At 38.2% G+C, this 18,569-nt stretch overlaps 1 protein-coding gene and 1 long non-coding RNA gene across 9 annotated transcripts in view; one reads left to right on the forward strand and one right to left on the reverse strand.

Moving 5' to 3' along the window:
• The window catches only part of LOC309704319 (amine sulfotransferase-like), a 137,880-nt gene that overhangs the window by 39,896 nt on the left and 79,415 nt on the right, over positions 1-18,569 (reverse strand). The gene's annotated exons all lie outside the window — the stretch shown is intronic.
• Positions 15,361-17,316, forward strand: LOC309705942. Its single transcript, XR_014276638.1, has 3 exons — positions 15,361-15,874; positions 15,991-16,094; positions 16,197-17,316. It is a non-coding gene; the product is annotated as an uncharacterized lncRNA (long non-coding RNA).

Consider the following 18,569-nt stretch of genomic DNA (forward strand, 5'->3'; position numbering starts at 1 on the left):
CACATTTTAGTCATTCAGTGATTCAAAGAATATGACCTTTTAATATTTTTTCAGATGTTTTCTGACTCTAAATGTTCTTTTCTCATTTCTTAGGTTTTTCTAATTTACAATTAAAACATTTTCAGCTTTTTTCCAACTTCTTCTTCTGTGTAACCTTCAGCTTTTAGCAGTTCAGCACTGTTGTTTTCAGGTTAAATTCAGGTTGTTTCTTTTTTTTTTTTTATCTCATTCAAAATTTTTAACTCAAAATTCAGCAATTAATTCATTTCAGTCCATACATTCAGATTCAAGCATTCACACTGCAGTTTCTTCAGAAAATGCACTTTCTAGTTATTATTATATATTCCGTACGTTTTTTGGCATCTAACTCCTTCAAAACCGTTCAACTTAGAAAAACCATTCAAACACCGTTAGATTCCTATTCTTTTGGACATGACTGCTTCTATTTTTCTCATTTTTAACATTTATATTTTTAATTTTATTCAACTTTATTCAACAAAAATTTATAATGTATTTCAATGGGGAGACCCTTCAAATTCTCATTCAACTTACTCATTTTTAAACTCTTACTACTTCCACATACATTGACATAGAGCCACCATTCAAACTTTAAAACGAAGACAAGACATTCAATTATTCAACTTGTATTTATCTTTTCAATATCTATTATACTTTTTCTTCAGTTCCAGTTTAAGTTTCATGATGTTTTTTCACCCGTTTCAGAGTTTATAATGGGTGTGTATGGGACGGAATGTTGGGGCTAGAGTGAGGCAGCTCAACTGCTAGAGTGAGAGGAGCAAAAAAATTAATCTTAAAATATTTTTTAAAACTGCTGCTGTGTCCGCAGCGTTTGCTCTACAGGTATGATTTTACCCTCAAAACGTAGCCATGGCTGTCCTCTTTCATCCAATGTGTTTACTATTGTACTAGGTGTTATGGTTCTTTCATAAATGTCACCAATGCACAGCCTCCTCCCTCCAACTCTTCCATAGACTCTAATGTTAAAATGGCTCAGAAGGTTCGTTTGAAAATCAGAAGAGCATGGTGTCTTTCCACTGTCACCACGTCCATATAATAAACTCCACAGGCATGAAAACTGAGAATTCAGTAGACTAGAAGCTGCTGTCGCTCACGGTGAAAGAATTTTGTCAATACGACTTTTACTTTTCATTTGGGAACGATTTGTTTCGGCCTGACTTTTCTGTTCATTTTAAGCAGCAAAAGTGAGGCGCATGTCTGTGTACGTGTGTATGGAGCCATTGGGTGCGGTCACTATAGCAACCAGGCTCACACCTGCCTGCTTAACGAGCTCTGCCTGCCACTGTGCCAAGATTCATATTAAACACTTCTCTTTCAACTGCTGCTGTGTCCACAGTGTTAAAGCCATCATTTTACCCTCAAAACGTCGCCATCGTTGTTCTTTTTCCAACATCTTGTCTTTCAAAGCTCAGAGATGTCAACTTTTTAAACTGTGTGGGTCCAAGTGGAGGGATCACATTTTAGTCATTCAGTGATTCAAAGAATATGACCTTTTAATATTCTTTCAGATGTTTTCTGACTCTAAATGTTCTTTTCTCATTTCTTAGGTTTTTCTAATTTACAATTAAAACATTTTCAGCTTTTTTCCAACTTCTTCTTCTGTGTAACCTTCAGCTTTTAGCAGTTCAGCACTTTTGTTTTCAGGTTAAATTCGGGTTGTTTTTTTTTTTTATCTCATTCAAGATTTTTAACTTAAATTCAGTAATTAATTCATTTCAGTGCATACATTCAGATTCAAGCATTCACACTGCAGTTTCTTCAGAAAATGCACTTTCTAGTTCCATATTCCGTACGTTTTTTGGCATCTAACTCCTTCAAAACCGTTCAACTTAGAAAAACCATTCAAACACCATTAGATTCCTCTTCTTTTGGACATGACTGCTTCTATTTTTCTCATTTTTAACATTTATATTTTTAATTTTATTCAACTTTATTCAACAAAAATTTATAATGTATTTCAATGGGGAGACCCTTCAAATCCTCATTCAACTTACTCATTTTTAAACTCTTACTACTTCCACATACATTGACATAGAGCCACCATTCAAACTTTAAAACGAAGACAAGACATTCAACTATTCAACTTGTATTTATCTTTTCAATATCTATTATACTTTTTCTTCAGTTCCAGTTTAAGTTTCATGATGTTTTTTCACCCGTTTCAGAGTTTATAATGGGTGTGTATGGGACGGAATGTTGGGGCTAGAGTGAGGCAGCTCAACTGCTAGAGTGAGAGGAGCAAAAAAATTAATCTTAAAATCTTTTTTAAAACTGCTGCTGTGTCCGCAGCGTTTGCTCTACAGGTATGATTTTACCCTCAAAACGTAGCCATGGCTGTCCTCTTTCATCCAATGTGTTTACTATTGTACTAGGTGTTATGGTTCTTTCATAAATGTCACCAATGCACAGCCTCCTCCCTCCAACTCTTCCATAGACTCTAATGTTAAAATGGCTCAGAAGGTTCGTTTGAAAATCAGAAGAGCATGGTGTCTTTCCACTGTCACCACGTCCATATAATAAGTTCCACAGGCATGAAAACTGAGAATTAGGTAGACTAGACATTGCTGTCGCTCACGGTGAAAGAATTTTGTCAATACGACTTTTACTTTTCATTTGGGAGCGATTTGTTTCGGCCTGACTTTTCTGTTCATTTTAAGCAGCAAAAGTGAGGCGCATGTCTGTGTGCGTGTGTATGGAGCCATTGGGTGCGGTCACTATAGCAACCAGGCTCACACCTGCCTGCTTAACGAGCTCTGCCTGCCACTGTACCAAGATTCATCTTAAGCACTTCTCTTTCAACTGCTGCTGTGTCCACAGTGTTACAGCCATCATTTTACCCTCAAATTGTCGCCATTATTGTTCTCTTTCCAACACCGTATCTTTCAAAGCTCAGGCATTTAAACTTTTTAAACTGTGTGGATCAAAGTGGAGGGATCACATTTTAGTCATTCAGTGATTCAAAGAATATGACCTTTTAATATTCATTCAGATGTTTTCTGACTCTAAATGTTCTTTTCTCATTTCTTAGGGTTTTCTAATTTACATTTAAAACATTTTCAGTTTTTTTCCAACTCCTTCTTCTGTGTAACCTTCAGCTTTTAGCAGTTCAGCACCTTTGTTTTCAGGTTAAATTCGTTTTTTTTTTTTGTTTTTTTTTTATCTCATTCAATATTTTTAACTCAAAATTCAGCAATTAATTCATTTCAGTGCATACATTCAGATTCAAGCATTCACACTGCAGTTTCTTCAGAAAATGCACTTTCTAGTTATTAGTGTGAATGCTTGAAAAGCATTCACAGTATTGTTATTAGTGTGAATGCTTGAAAAGCATTCACAGTATTGTTATTCGAATCTTTATTATTATTATTAGTGTGAATGCTTGAAAAGCATTCACAGTATTGTTCTTCTAATCTTTATTCTATTTTATTTATTATTCTGTATTCCGTACGTTTTTTGTAATCTATCTCCTTCAAAACCGTTCAACTTAGAAAAACCATTCAAACACCGTTAGATTCCTATTCTTTTGGACAACACTGCTTCTATTTTTCTCATTTTTAACATTTATATTTTTAATTTTATTCAACTTTATTCAACAAAAATTTCCCATGTATTTCAATGGGGAGACCCTTCAAATCCTCATTCAATTTACTCATTTTTAAACTCTTACTACTTCCACATACATTGACATAGAGCCACCATTCAAATTTTAAAACGAAGACAAGACATTCAACTATTCAACTTGTATTTATCTTTTCAATATCTATTATACTTTTTCTTCAGTTCCAGTTTAAGTTTCATGATGTTTTTTCACCCGTTTCAGAGTTTATAATGGGTGTGTATGGGACGGAATGTTGGGGCTAGAGTGAGGCAGCTCAACTGCTAGAGTGAGAGGAGCAAAAAAATTAATCTTAAAATCTTTTTTAAAACTGCTGCTGTGTCCACAGCGTTTGCTCTACAGGTATGATTTTACCCTCAAAACGTAGCCATCGCTGTCCTCTTTCATCCAATGTGTTTACTATTGTACTAGGTGTTATGGTTCTTTCATAAATGTCACCAATGCGCAGCCTCCTCCCTCCAACTCTTCCATAGACTCTAATGTTAAAAGGGCTCAGAAGGTTCGTTTGAAAATCAGAAGAGTATGGTGTCTTTCCACTGTCACCACGTCCATATAATAAACTCCACAGGCATGAAAACTGAGAATTCAGTAGACTAGAAGCTGCTGTCGCTCACGGTGAAAGAATTTTGTCAATACGACTTTTACTTTTCATTTGGGAACGATTTGTTTCGGCCTGACTTTTCTGTTCATTTTAAGCAGCAAAAGTGAGGTGCATGTCTGTGTCGTGTGTATGGAGCCATTGTCACTATAGCAACCAGGCTCACACCTGCCTGCTTAACGAGCTCTCTCTCACTCTGCCAAGGTTAAACCTAAAAATGTTAGATTGTAGTAAGATTAACTTTTTCAAAAGTACAATAAGACAGATTTGACAGGGTTTTGCCACAGATTAATAGTTTGTCACTAGTTAGTATATGCCAACTAAGTAGAGCATTGTGATTGGCACAAAGGTTTTTCAGATCTGGGCAGTTGGAGTCAGTTGATGATTTCAAAATCATCAACTGACTGGATAATTAAAGCTCTCAGCATCTATCGGTCTGTAGTTAATTTTCCCACCTTTTAACTAACGTTTAACTAACCTAATCTCATTTAATGTCTCTGTTTATAGTCTGTATAGTTTATCTCCCCACGAATACACTCAAAGTAGTCTTAAAATAAAACCCACAAAACAGTTCAAGATTTAATACTTTTTATTTGCTCATTTAATGCCAGTTGCCCTGTTTTTCTGTATGTCACTCATTCACTTATACTTGGGCAAAAAGGACCAATTTTTACACTAGTATAGTGTATTTTTTCCCTCTATCTCTCTATGTCTGTCACACACAGAGACCAACACACAGACATGTATATGCTCATTATTGCTGTTCAAACTGATGATCAAATTTCCAAGCACCACCTGAACGCCTCATCTGTTTTTAACCTATCACTGGACCAACTGTCGTCATTCCGCTTTGCTCTCTGCTGTGGTAAGTACAGTACACTCAGTACTGCAGTGTTTTATTTTTATGATGGAAAAAATACATGTTTGACATTTAAACTCACATATCAAGTCCAACAGAGTTAAAAACAATTCAAAGAAGAAAGAAAGAAAAAAGAATAACCTTCGCTATCATTTATATACGTTTATTACGTTTTGCTGTTAGCAGCAGTGCTAACGCTAGCTTCAATGCTAATGCTAGCAACAATGCTAACGCTAGCTATAGTGCTAACACTAGCCTTAGCAGTTGTTAACTGACAAAAATAATATTCCTGTGATATTTCTTGCTGGTCAGTGAGACAAAAGTAAGAAATTAGCTTTATTATTGCCATTGTGGCTCAGTTTTAACAGTAAGAGTGCTAGCGCTAGCAGCATTGCTAACGCTAGCTGCAATGCTAACGCTAGCTGCAATGCTAACGCTAGCTGCAATGCTAACGCTAGCTGCAATGCTAACACTAACTGAAGTGCTAATGCTAGCCGGAATGCTAGCGCTAGCAGCAATGCTAAGGCTAGTAACAGTCTAACAGTAGCCTTACATAAGTGGCAATACTTCAGTTAATTAGTTTGAATTGTAAAATGACTGCTGTATCAGTTGGTGTGCTATATTACTCTATAATTACCCTGCTGACTAGAAGTTCAGTGTATCATGTCGTGTGGGCTTTGTATTTCTGTTAGTCTGATAACACTGTACAGACAACTAACGTATTATTTCTCGTTTCTTTCAGGAACCTGACTGACACTGTGCTTTGCCTGGTAGGTGTGCACATACTGTAAGAGAAGTAGACCAAAATAAAAAAATAATATGACTAATATAAGCTGTAAAGTGATGGGTTCAAACTTTGTGCTAGACCTTTTAAACACAATTTTATAATAAATACACATAAGTGCAGCTTAACAATTGGGCTAAAATATTTTTTTCGTACATTTTTGTAGTCATACTACATGTGATTAATTAATGATTCACTCAATCATATTTGTATTTAAAAATATTATTGCTGAATTTAATTAAATATTTATTATTTTAAAAAGTGCCCAATTATGCAACTTTTTGCACATGGCAGCCGACAACAGTTTAGCTTGAATATTTGTTTTGTCCTTTTGCAGTAGTCACATTTAGTTCATACAATTACCATGTGATATAATTTTAATAAAATTATTATTTTTTCTTGTTTTTTGTTCAGAGTGTGTAGAAGAAGAAGAACAAGGACCAGATCTCCAGTCTTCTCTCTCACATCCCAACCCCCCAACCCCTCTATCCTCTGTCCTGCTCCACCTATTGTCTCTGCCTTCTTTCCATCTGTATTTCACTCTGTGGTTTGTGAGAAATTTTGCCAAACCAACAATCCTTTTGCGGTTTGATTTAAAGCCGTGTCTCTCCTGCTCTGTCTGTTCTCTCTGCTAAATTTTCTCTCTACCTGTTTTTCACTCTTGGCTTGCTGCTGAAAAACGCCAAGCCAACAAAGCAATAAAGAGTGCATATTTTGCCTCAACCTATGAACAAACTGAACAAACAAAGAAAAATCTGCGGTTTGATTTAAAGCCGTGTCTCTCCTGCTCTGTCTGTTCTCACTGCTAAATTTTCTCTCTACCTGTTTTTCACTCTTGGCTTGCTGCTGAAAAACGCCAAGCCATTAAAGCAATAAAGAGTGCATATATTGCCTCTACCTGAGAACAAACTGAACAAACAAAGAAAACTAATTCACGGTTTGATTGTGATTTCCCAGCCGTGTCTCTCCTGCTCTGCCTGTTCTCTCTTCTAAATTTTCTCTCTACCTGTTTTTCACTCTTGGCTTGCTGCTGAAAAATGCCAAGCCAATAAAGAGAGTGCATAATATTCTCTCAACTGAAGAACAAACTGTCAAACGAAAGACAACTGTTTAAGACAAATAAAAACTGAAATATAAAAACAAAGACAACATCTCCTGGTGTGTGCCACTCTTATCTTGTGAACAATTTTTCTAAAGACTAAGAAACACTTGCAGGTGTGTGAAAATGCCAAGGAAGCAGAAAAAGTCACAAGCTGCAAAACAACGCTGGAAAAAGTTTCATGAGTTTCACAGAGTACCAACATGTGAACAAGCTGAGTTTGATTTTCCTCAGAGCTCTGCAGAAGACAGTGTGTCTACAAAGACCAATTCTGACAGTGTCAAACAGGCAGGTCAACATGTTCCTGCACATGTACAACAGGTATCTTATGCTGATGCTGTAAAGAGTGGACTGCAGCATGAATTTAATGAACAACATGAGGTGTTATGTGACCCACAGGTGGGTTATGCTGATTTTTTGAAAAGAGGCTGTCACAGTGATGTGGCAGGACCATCTCATGCAGAAAGACTGAACCTTGAAAACCAGCCCTCTGTTATACATGTCTGTGCATCTCGCAGCCAGGCTCATCCTAAATATGGAGACTCCAGAAACAAGCAGTGCACATGTAACTCACTCACATTTCTTGCTTTCCTTCATGAGAATGAAAACATGACTACAGCTGACCTAAATCTGGTCTTGGATAAAGGTGATGTGATGTACAAAGAGGCCAAGAAAAGATTTCCTAAAAATATTCATTTGGCAACCGATGAGCTGCCAGACAAAGTTGATGCTCGCAGGTCTATGTATGATGTCGACATGACACAGCCTTCCCGGTATGGGACATTTGAAGAACCTCCAGAGGAGGCAGTAGATACCTTTCTCAGCTTAGAAGCAGGACTGAGCTGCCTGTTGTCAGATGTGCAGTATGCCTTACTGATTATGAGTGGATTGTGTATCGCAGTGTTCAGATCCACATCAGGCAAATATGGTTTCTTTGACCCACACTCCAGAACACCCAGTGGTCTTCCTCTACTACTACAGTCACGTAATCGTGGTACAGCTGTGATGCTGAAATTCACACTCCTCAGTGACATGATTAAGAGGCTCCAAGATTCTTATGAAATGATGGAGATATCACCCTCTTGTAACTATGAACTGAAGCCTGTGCAGTTCTACAGTATGAGCACAGTCAACCTGAGTGATACTATCACAGACACAGTCTGCAGACCAACAGCTGCCACTGCTGTGGCACCTACTCACTCTGATACAACTGTTGATGAAGCAAACTCCTCTACTCCAAGGAGAAACACAACCACTGATCCGACTGAAAATATCTTTTGTCAAATGTCCATTTGTACGCCACTGGTGAAACAAAAAGAAGTCCACGTGACTCAGTTCACATCATATGAAGATCAGAATGAACCTCCTAATATACCAACTGAAGAACTATGCAGTGAATTAAGTTTCCTTCCATCAAGTGATGCTTTTTCATGTCAATCAAATGCTGCCATAACAAATGTTGCTGCCTGTGACCTTTCTGATATAGTTTTACAAAAACTGAAAAAAGTTAATAAACAACAAAGGCACAAAATGAAAAGAAGATTAATGGCATCAGAGAAACCCAGAAACCAGAGAAAAGAAAACCAAAAAAGGAAAGAACAACAAAAGTACGCTTCAAATAAAGATTACAAAGAAAAGAAAAAATCTTGCACAAGCGAGACATATAAAAACAATCCTGAAGTTAGACAAAAACAACAACAGTATATGAAAAGACGTTACTGTGAAAATGATGAATTCAGAAAGAAACAAAAACAATATGTTAAAAAACGTTTTTCTGAGAATGCTACAGTTAGAAAGAAACAACAACAATATATTAAAAGACGCTACTGTGAGAACGATGAATTCAGAAAGAAACAACAACAATATATTAAAAGACGCTACTGTGACAATGCTGAATTTAGACAAAAACAAAAAAACTATATCACTAAAAGGTATCAAGAAAACCCTGAATTCAGAGAGAGACAGAGATCTCGAGTGACTCAGCGTTATGCACGTGATAACGCATTCAGAGTAAGACACAGACAACTAATGAAACAACTAATGCGAGACAGGTATCAAAGTAATCTTGCATTCAGGATTATGCACAACATGAGATGTGCAATGAAAATAAAAAGGAAATACAGATGGGTGAACAGACAAACCCAAGAGAGTGACAACAGTGTGATCAACGAGGCCATATCTGTGTTCAAATCACAAATCAAAGCTGGACCATCATACCCATGTACTGTATGCTTCAAGGCTTCATTTCCAAACCAAGTGCGACCCTGCACAAGGTCAAAGTATGTCAAAAACCCACATGTGGTTGCAACATGTTTGACTGGAAGATTTGTTCATGTTTGTGATGAAAACTGCAGAAATGAGCAGTGCAATGTTCCCGATGAGAGAAAGAGAGAGTGGATTTGTCACACCTGCCACGATCATCTTAAAAATGGATCCATGCCAGCGCTTGCTGTTGCCAATAAACTGGATCTTGCTGATACTCCACCTGAACTGTCTGATCTCAACATACTGGAGAGACATCTCATAGCCAAGTGCATACCATTTGCCAAGATCATTCCTCTTCCCAAAGGCAGACAAAGAGCAATTAGAGGAAATGTGGTCTGTGTCCCATCAGAGGTACAGGAAACTGTTGAAGCATTGCCTCGATTAAGAATTAATTCTCAGGTCATGAGAATAAAACTGAAGAGACGCTTGTCTTACAAAGGTCATCAGCTGTTTCAGACTGTAAGCTGGTCTAAACTTGTGCAAGCACTGCATAAACTCAAGCAGATTCATCCACAGTATAAGGATGTGAGCATCAGAGATGATGCTGAGCTGTGTGATCCAACACTTCCTGATGAAGATGATGATGATGATGAAAACATGAATGAGGACGATTATGATGAGGCTGATTTAATGGAAATTGACAGCTGTGAGAAAAATGCACTGAGTGAAGCACAAAATATAAATGAACAGGACATTGACATGTTACCCTGTGATGGTGAACAATCACATGAACAGATGAGAGATGATTCAGAGCAAGCAGATGGACTGACTAATGGTGGTTTTGCACTCGAGTCCTGTTTGCAGCCCCCTGATGTGGCTGAGGAGATATTATGTTTCAGTGAAGGAATCTACTCTGTTGCTCCTGCAGAGAGAAACAATCCAATAAGTTTTTTCAAAACACCTAAACTGGAGGCCATGGCCTTCCCTGTGCAGTTTCCTACAGGCCAAAACACACTTGATGAAAGAAGGCTGATCAAAGTATCCCCCAGTGGGTATTTCAAATCAAGACTTTTCTGCATTGATGATCGTTTTGCCAAAGACACAAACTATTTATTCTTTGCACAGTTTGTGACTGAAATACACTTGGCTACATCCAGCATGACAGTACAGTTAAGGAAGGCAAAGCCTCTGACCAGAGATGGTAGAAAAATAACCTCAGGCATGTTACAAGATAAACATGAGGTGGAGAAACTGGTGCGAAATAAAGATGCAGTGAGATTCATGCAGCCTCTGAGAGGAACCCCAGCCTATTGGGAGAAAACAACAAGAGATCTTTTTGCCATGATCAGACAGTTGGGAACTCCCACGTTCTTTTGCACATTTTCAGCTGCTGAAATGCGCTGGCCTGAAGTGATCGAGGCAATAACAAGGCAGCAAGGTGAACAAGTGAATTTTGAAGGACTCGACTGGTCAGCAAAGTGTGACATCCTGAGAAGCAATCCTGTCACAACAATGCGCATGTTTGACAAGAGAGTTGAAGCATTATTCAGAGATTTACTCTTATCTCCCGCAGAGCCACTTGGCAAAGTCATTGACTACTTTTACAGAGTTGAGTTTCAGCACAGAGGAAGCCCACACATACACTGCCTCCTGTGGGTAGAAGGTGCTCCTGTGTTTGAGGAGGATGATGAGCAAACTGTTCTTGATTTTATAAACAAATACATCACAGCTCAGCTGCCTGATCCACATAAACAACCTGAACTGTACAAAAAAGTAACAGAAGTGCAAAAACACAGTAAGAACCACACAAAGACGTGCTTTAGGAGTTTAAGCTCCGGGTGCCGTTTTGGTTTTCCCAAACCACCCTGCAATGAGACAATGATCACAAGACCCAGTGAGGATGATGCACTGGAAGTAGAAACGGCAAAGAACAAGCTCAGACCACTGAACCAGCTGCTGAATGAACCTGAAACTGCTTCCATGAGTTTAGAGCAGCTCTTGGAAAGATGCAAGTTGACACATGCAGAATATGAGAGATACCTGAATAAAATGAACATGAGGAGTACGATCATACTAAAGCGTGATCCAAAAGACTCTTGGATAAACGGCTATAATCCACATCTGCTTGAAGCCTGGAACAGTAATATCGACATAAGCTTTGTTTTAGATGCTTTTGGTGCTGCAAATTATTTAATGAAATATATATCAAAAAAAGAGGGCGGGCTATCTGAGTACCTGAAAACTGTCATTGAGAACTCCCATAAGGACAGTGTAAATGAGTGCGATGAAATGAGAGCCGTCATGCAGGCATATTCAAAGAAGCGAGAGATCAGTGCACAGGAGTGTGTTGCTCGTGCATGTGGTCTTCACATGAAGCAATGCTCACGTGCTGTAATATTCATTCCAACTGATGATAATCCTGTGAAAATGAGTCGTCCCCTGTCAGTTCTGGACAACACAACACCTGAGTCTTCCAATGTTTGGATGACATCTTTGAATGACAAATACAAAGCCAGACCTGAAACACCAGAGTATGAGGAGATGTGCATGGCAGACTTTGCTGCTACTTGCAGGATTGTCTATGGCCAACAGAAAAAAGGTAAAGATGTTTTGCCCCTTCTCAATGAGATGGGGTTTGTGCAAAGGCGCAAAAACAATAAGCCTGCTATCATCAGATTTCACCGCTGCTCACAAGAAAAACATCCAGAGCAATATTACGGAAGACTGCTTAAACTGTACCTTCCTCATCGTTCAGACCACGAACTGAAAACACCATCGTTGCCAACCTATCAGGCTTTCTATGGTGCTGGCTGTGTACAGCTACCAGGTACTGACCATCTTGAGTACGTGCAACACATTGTCAAAAGAAACAGAGAAAAATATGAGAAAAACAGTGAGGAGATCGAGAGCGCTGTTGAGGAATATGAGCAGAACAGAGGTGTGACTGACGAATGGTGTAATCTGGCACCTGAATCAGATCTCGTAAGGTTGCCACTTGTCGAACAAGAAAGAGAGCGAGACAATGAAAATGAACAGGAAGATGTGCCCGACTACAGCCGTCAGGCTGATGCTTCAACAGAAGTCAGAGCCATCAGGGAACCCCCTGCTATTGATCCCACATTGTTACGTCAGATGTTTCAAAATCTGAATAAGAAGCAAGCCTGCATATTTTATGCAGTTAGAGACTGGTGCATTAAAAGAGTCTGTGCTCTAAATCCAGAGCAGTTTTTCTTTTATATTAATGGTGGTGCTGGAACAGGAAAATCACATCTAATCAAATGCATCTACTCAGAAGCATCTAAGATACTGAGCAAAGTGCCCAGATATGCAGATGACGTTGACATATCAAAACCCACCGTCCTGTTAACTGCTTTCACTGGGACTGCAGCTTTTAACATTTCTGGAACAACACTGCATTCTCTTCTCAAGCTGCCTAGAAGCTTAAAACCTCCCATTCAGGGACTTGGCAATCAGCTGGATGAAGTCAGATCAGAACTTTTGAATGCTGAAATAATCGTCATTGACGAAGTGTCTATGGTGTCAAGACATCTGTTTGCATATGTAGATGCAAGACTCAAACAGATCAAAGGGACTCGGAGACCCTTTGGAGGCATGTCAGTCATTGCTGTCGGAGACTTCTATCAGCTACCCCCAGTGCGACAGTCTAAACCTCTCTGTGTGCACGACCCGTCTGAGATCGACCTGTGGCGGGAGCATTTTCAGATGATCACTCTGACTGAGATTATGCGTCAGAAAGATGATGTTGTCTTTGCTGAGATGCTGAACAGAATTCGTGTAAAAGGAAAGTTGGATGAGCTTTGTGAAGCAGATAGAAATTTGTTGTTACAGGCCATAACTGAACCAGCCCATTGTCCGACTGATGCATTGCACATTTTTGCAACTAATAAAGAAGTGGATGCACACAACTCTTCAACACTGGCTCTGCTCCACACTCATATCATTGACATCCATGCAGATGATTATAGAAAAGATCCTAGAACTGGCAGAATGGCACTTCAAGACAGACCATTGAAAGGAGGTAAAAACGAGTTACCAGACACACTGAAAGTTGCAGAAGGAGCTCGTGTCATGCTCACCAGAAACATTGACATACAAAATGGTTTGGTTAATGGAGCTTTTGGAATACTACTTAGAGTAGTTTACTCTGAAAATGACCAACACATCATCAAGCTTGGACTTAAAATGGATAATGAGACATCTGGAAAGAATAACCGCACACCAGCAGACGACATGGTGTACATTGAGAGAGCAGAGGAGAATCTGAAGCAGAAAGGAGTGGTACGAAGACAGTTCCCAGTGAAGCTGGCCTTTGCATGTACAATACATAAGGTACAGGGTATGACAACTACATCAGCTGTTGTCTCTCTTAAGAGCATTTTTGAGCCCGGCATGGCCTACGTAGCTGTCAGTAGAGTGACGTCTCTCAGTGGACTGTATCTTCTTGATATGGAGGAGAAAAAAATATTCACCAACCCAGAAATCACTGCAGCGCTTGAGAACATGAGACAAGCCAACCTTGATGACATGATGCCTCTTCTACACGTGAGGCAAACACTGAGCAGGTCAGAGGTTTTCACCATTGTTCATCATAATACAGAGGGACTGCCAGCTCACATTAATGACATCAAAAGTCACCATGAATTGTGTCTAGCAGATGTTTTGTGCCTAACAGAAACACACCTGCGGGGCTCTTTTGTCGCAGAGAGTCTCCACTTGGAAAATTACAATTTGTTCAAACGCAACAGACACCTGTCCTACACAAACTTTCCCCAGATGGCAAACAGAAGTGGTGGTGGAGTTGCTGTTTATGTGAAAAGTGACATTCAAGTGCATGAAAAACAGTACATCCATAATGTAACTGACCTTGAATTTCTGGCTTTAAAGGTTGAAGCACCAGTCAGTGCTCTGATTGCAGTTGTATACAGACCTCCAGACTACACTCTGAGGCCATTCCTGAAAAACCTGGTAAGCCTATTAGACTCATTGGAGATCATGGACTGTCATCCCATCATAGTTTGTGGTGATTTTAATGAGAATGTTTTATCCAGTGCAAACAAACCAATCCTGGAGCTGTTTGAGTCTAGGGGATACGCACAGGTCATCACTGCCCCTACCACAGAGAAGAACACACTGCTTGACCTAATTTTCATTTCTCAGTCAGATCGATGTCTCCATTCTGGAGTCATGAAGACCTACCATAGTTACCATGACCCAGTATACTGTGTATTGTCCTGTGATGATTCATGATCTAGATCTTTGAATACAGTAAGTAATATCTATATTTTTGAATGACTTAAGAAAGTAGAGCGATATTTAAAAGTTGACGCTCTGCATTGCAGTATAATGGTTGAATTGTTTACATAAAATACAATTACATGAATTAAGTAATGATATCAGTAAAAGATGACAATTTTATTTATCACAGAAAATCTAAAGTTCACTAACAGTAACCTATAAATGTCAGAAAAATCAAATATAGCAGTTTAAAATGAATAGTGTAGGCATATCCTCTCTGCAGCCAGGCTTCAACATCCTGCCAGGCTGCCCCAGTCTCACTGTGGCTGGGAGGGAGGGAGGGTGGACCAGAGGATTGCCTACACAACACATAAATGTTCAACAGCTTCTTCATTGTTTCTGAGAGAACAATAATGACTAAAGGTTGCTTTTTAAACAAACAAACAAACAAACAAACAAACAAACAAACAAACCTAATTACAGCAATAATGACAGTTAAGCCACTTTATGTGTGCCTCTATTTTGAAATACTATTTACAAAAATATTATTATTTTGGTTTGTTATAAACTTTAAACTTTTTCAAAAGTACACAATTATATTTTTGGACAAATTTTTCTATGAAACATAAATTTTTATGAGCTTTTATCATGTTTCTGGCCAGTGCAATCATCAGGGTGGGTCTGGGTTGATAACTGCACATTTCTGGCCAGAAATGTTTCAGCAGTGTTACATAAGTAGTACATATGTAACACTTGCTTTCTGTTACCAGCTGATACCCTACATTTGTATAGACATTTGATGGTGTGAGGTTGGGGAGTTGAGTGGGAGGGGGGGGGGGGGGGAGGGTACGGTGGGAGTTGAGGGGGGGGGGTTTCCTTTCCTGTTAGGTTTCCTTTGTTTTTCTTTTTTTTTCTTTTTAAGAGAGACACAGTCCTCCTGTGTCTTCTCCAATCTTCACATGTAAAATCCAACAATGTGAAGCACATAGCAGCCAGAAACTGTAATGCCACAGATCAGAGAAACTTCATCATCACCATCTTCATCGCCATACGATCAGAGCGTGAGACTTCACATCTGGAGCACAGGAGACATTCTGTGATAAGTCCTCCTTCTAGCTTGTCCCACAAGCAGTCGGTGAGATTTACTAACAACAAAAAGGGTTAATGACATTATTTCCATGAAAACATGTATTCATTCTTTGTGAAGTGTTTAAATTGTGTTTTCACTTGACCTTAGGAGTGTTAGAGTGTATTGTAATGTCTGTACTCAGGTGTTTCCCTCTGTGATCCATCCCCTTCAGAGCCGAGACACTCAGGACTGAACAGACTGCACAGTTTCTGTGACCGAGCCTCCAAAACACCTTCTTTGAAACCACTCATGATAGAAGGGCTTCATATTTGCAGCAGCACTACTACAGGTATTCAGTTTATTACAGGATGTGTTTGTTTCTTAGGACCAGCTCTGAGTGCACACTACCTAACATATACACCTTTCTGTTTATTACAAACCAACTACTCTGGATCATACGGCCAGTTGGCAGGAATGTTGCTGCAGGAAAACATCCCTGGAGATCACCATCATTGTCAGACTGACTGTGCCTCCTCTGTGCAGTGTCAAGATCCTCCCTAAATGAGTGTGTAAGTTAACATTTTCATTATTTTATTCCCTTTGACAAGACAAGTATCACTGATATTTACATTTACAACTACATATTCCTGTTTTCTGCTCTTCTTTTAAAGTCCTCAGCTATCCTGCTTCTGTGCTGCTTGCCACACATCAAACACTGGCCGGATGACAGGGAGGATCCACTCTGAAGTCACTGGACATGATGAGGATCATATGGGACTTCATAGTTTCACAGAAACGTTGTGCTCTGTGATTACAGGTTTTAAATGGACATAATGACTGCCTCTCTCTGATCAACAGGCTAAAGGATTGTTGTCATTGTTAGTGCTCTGTACAATGTATGCTTATTTAGTATTTCATCACAGAGCAAACCTTTATTTATTTAACATATTTTTATTTTGTTTTAATGTTGAATTAACTGTGGGGATTTTTTTAAGTGGGCACTCGGGATGTCATATGACCAGAAATGTGGTAACTGGAATTCAACGTTATGGAAGAAAAAATCTGCTAAGAACAAAACACACACAAAACCCCCCAAGAAAATTCAAATTCATTCCATGTAATCCAATCTAAAACATTTTAAACTGCTGAACAGCAACACAAACAGTGTTAAAAAACAGTTAACAGAATGATTATGATGATTTTGTACCAAAGTTTCAGGTCACATGGCACACCTAGTGTGTAGTGTGGGGTATCAGCTGGTAAGTATAGGTTTTTTTTTTCATATTTGTGTCCTTAGAGTTCAGATAGATAAAGCCTTGTGTATAATAATTAGTCATAACCACAACTCAAAGTCAGGGACTAACTAATTTTGGGACTTTGTGTCTGAGCCCAGGTTAAAACAATGTGTAAAAAAGCATTTAGTGGCATGGCTGAACAATGCTGTATTGATACTTATTTATCCATGTTCACAAAAAGGACTAATGTGTTTATTTGATTATTTGCACGTGTTAAACTGTGTCACCACCTTAGGCTTTCATTTGAGTTTACTCAAAAATCTCTATACAGTTCTCTTTTACCACTGTGTGGACTCTGTTTACATTAAAACATAAAGAAGAATGAGTAATAAAAAGATGTGTAGACAGATTAAGTAGGACGATAGAAACAGCTGTTCAGCCATGTTCTAAGAAACCAACACAATTTAAAGGTTCAGGATTGTGGTTTTAAAAGTTGAATTTTCATGTATTTCATATCTTGCTTATTATTTTTTATTTAGTTATTTAATTTAGTTATTTTTATTTATTCTACCAGTCCTTTTCAGAAAGAAGCTGTAAAATATGACTTAAGATTTTTATGTTATTTTCTATGACATACAAAACAAATTGATGTATGTAATACTATTAAACATGATATACACATGTGTATATGTCTGAAAAACATTATGCTGTATATTAAAGTTTGCATTTTCTCCAGAATTTTTGTTCATCTTTTAAGTTCATTTCAGTTAGAAGAATTTGAACTTTTAATATTCATTCAGAGATTTTCTGACTCTAAATTTTCTTTTGTCATTACTCATTTTTTTATTATTTACATTTTAAACATGTTTAGCTTTTTTCCAACTTCTTCTGTGTGAACATCAGCTTTCAAAAGTTCTGCACTTTTGTTTTCACTTTAAAAATTCTGTATTTTCCAGCTCATTCAGAATTTTTAACTTAACATTCAGTAATTAATTCATTTCAGTGCATACATTCAGATTCAAGCATTCACACTGCAGTTTCTTCAGAAAATGCACTTTCTAGTTAGTGTGAATGCTTGAAAAGCATTCACAGTATTGTTCTTCTAATCTTTATTAGTGTGAATGCTTGAAAAGCATTCACAGTATTGTTCTTCTAATCTTTATTATTCTATTTTATCTATTCCGTACGTTTTTTGTACTCCTACTCCTTCAAAACCGTTCAACTTAGAAAAACCATTCAAACACCATTAGATTCCTCTTCTTTTGGACATGACTGCTTCTACTTTTCTCATTTTTAACATTTATATTTTTAATTTTATTCAACTTTATTCAACAAAAATTTCCCATGTATTTCAATGGGGAGACCCTTCAAATTCTCATTCAACTTACTCATTTTTAAACTCCTACTACTTCCACATACGTTGACATAGAGCCACCATTCAAACTTTAAAACGAAGACAAGACATTCAACTATTCAACTTGTATTTATCTTTTCAATATCTATTATACTTTTTCTTCAGTTCCAGTTTAAGTTTCATGATGTTTTTTCACCCGTTTCAGAGTTTATAATGGGTGTGTATGGGACGGAATGTTGGGGCTAGAGTGAGGCAGCTCAACTGCTAGAGTGAGAGGAGCAAAAAAATTAATCTTAAAATCTTTTTTAAAACTGCTGCTGTGTCCGCAGCGTTTGCTCTACAGGTATGATTTTACCCTCAAAACGTAGCCATGGCTGTCCTCTTTCATCCAATGTGTTTACTATTGTACTAGGTGTTATGGTTCTTTCATAAATGTCACCAATGCACAGCCTCCT

Source organism: Aulonocara stuartgranti (assembly GCF_965226115.1).
Source record: "Aulonocara stuartgranti genome assembly, chromosome: 4".
Taxonomy (NCBI): domain Eukaryota; kingdom Metazoa; phylum Chordata; class Actinopteri; order Cichliformes; family Cichlidae; genus Aulonocara; species Aulonocara stuartgranti.